This window comes from Corvus brachyrhynchos, unplaced genomic scaffold, assembly GCF_000691975.1.
Source record: "Corvus brachyrhynchos isolate BGI_N302 unplaced genomic scaffold, ASM69197v1 scaffold5, whole genome shotgun sequence".
Classification (NCBI taxonomy): Eukaryota; Metazoa; Chordata; class Aves; order Passeriformes; family Corvidae; genus Corvus; species Corvus brachyrhynchos.
The window spans coordinates 7,569,820-7,571,612 of record NW_008238321.1 but is presented as its reverse complement, the minus strand read 5'-3'; the positions used below and the strand labels follow the sequence as shown (position 1 = coordinate 7,571,612).

At 45.0% G+C, this 1,793-nt stretch overlaps 1 long non-coding RNA gene across 1 annotated transcript; it reads left to right on the top strand.

Moving 5' to 3' along the window:
* The first annotated feature begins 294 nt into the window (after window positions 1-294).
* Window positions 295-1,184, top strand: LOC108446743. Its single transcript, XR_001862038.1, has 2 exons — window positions 295-982; window positions 1,079-1,184. It is a non-coding gene; the product is annotated as an uncharacterized LOC108446743 (long non-coding RNA).
* The last annotated feature ends 609 nt before the right edge of the window (window positions 1,185-1,793 follow it).

The window sequence follows — 1,793 nt, the reverse complement described above, 5'->3', positions numbered from 1 at the left end:
AAAATAAAATAAGAACACAATAAAAAAGAATTGGAGGTATCACACACCCCACTCCCTCTGTGAGGGGACCCCAATCTGAGGCTTCCTTCCAGTATGGTGGGAAAGCTCCCAGACGGCATCACAGAGATTGGCCAGCTTGGAGAGACCAGAGCTCTGTGCCTCCATTCTGACCTGCCTGGATTTCAGAAAAGGAAACTTTGGGAGGAGAAATAAAACAAAACAAAACAAAAAACAAACAAAAAAAAAATTACCCAATAAAAATAAGAATAATTTAAACAAAACAAAACAAAAAACAAACAAAAAAAAATAAAATTACCCAATAAAAATAAGAATAATTAAAAAAATACCAAGAACCCACACTCGGTTTGGCTTATGATTGTCCAGATGAATTTTTGCAGAGATTGTATTCTGCTGCAGTAGGAGGTGGAAAAAAATAACCAGGGGAAAAAAAAAAAAGGGAGGGAAAAAAAAAAACCAACACAAAAGGGAAGGAAAAAAGAAGGTGTTTGCCCATGTGCTTGGCTTCGTAGCCCAGTTCGCTTTACACCTCTCCTCTTTGCACCTGGGAAATTGGCACTGCCACCTAGTCTAAAACTAATAAATCTTTTTCCCTCGATTCAGGCTGCTTCCTTCTCTGCAGATGTTGGCAATCAGGTTTGCAAATTTCAAAGTCATTCATCCCGGGCGGCTGGGAGAAAAGCAGGTTTATTATTGCAAAACCTGTCACCCTCCCAACGCCTAAAGTAAACTCCGAGTCACCTCTCCACGCCCAGGGGAAAGAAAGGGGAAAAAAAAATTTTAAATAGTCAGAGAGGGAAATCAAACGGTCAGAAATCCCTTACGTCCTCCCAGGGAAAGCAGCGAGCAGCAGTGTGGGCAGGAGAATGCGGCAGCGTCCTCCCAGCAGTGCTGGACTCCGCGAGCCGCTGGGAAAGGGAGCTCGGGAAAGGGGGAAAAAATAAAAAGCCTCCAAAAACCAAAAGTAATTTAAACAAATAAATAAAAAGCTGACTGTGGAAAAAAAAATACACTGCGTATATTTCAGCGTCTGCCTCTTTTTTTTTTTTCTTTTTAATAGAAATGCAGACGTGGGGCTGCCCGAGAATGAAGCACGCCGAGAAAGGAGAAAAAATATAAGGACGAAGCAGTCACTGCATAGAAGTTTTGTTTCCGTGTTTGAAAAATAAGAATTGCCGAGAAAAAAAAAAGAAAAAAGAAAAAAAAAAAAGAAACCCCACCAAAACCAGCGGTGCCGGCAGCGCTGCCCGGGGGCAGCGGGACCTCAGCGGGGCTCGGGCTGCACTGGGCAAGAAATCACCAAAACAGCTCCTTTTCACCCCTTTTTTCCAGCCCAGGGATATTTTTTTTGGCTGGCCGGGAAGCACAGCGCCGGGCAGCGCAGCCCGGTCCCTCCGCAACCCGGTCTGCGCCTCTCCCAGCTTACCCGAAAATCGGATTTATTCCCCGGATTTATTCCGCAGCCGCCGCGGCAGGGATTTTCCTCAGCGCCAACAAAACCGTACGCTGGACGAGGGGACTTCTATCGGCTAGGCGCGATTTTTCCCCCATTCCCCTATTTTTAACTCCGTTCCCTTACTTTTCCACCATCACCCTATTTTTTCGTACTTCTTCCATACTCCCCCTATTTTTTTTTTGTCAAATCAAAACCACGCGAAGCAGAAGACACTTGGGGACAAGACGCGAAAAAGCTGCGAGCGCATAAATATATGATTATTATGACGATATTTGTATTTTGGGGGAGGGGGGGGGTGGTTAAAGCCCGATCCCGGTTC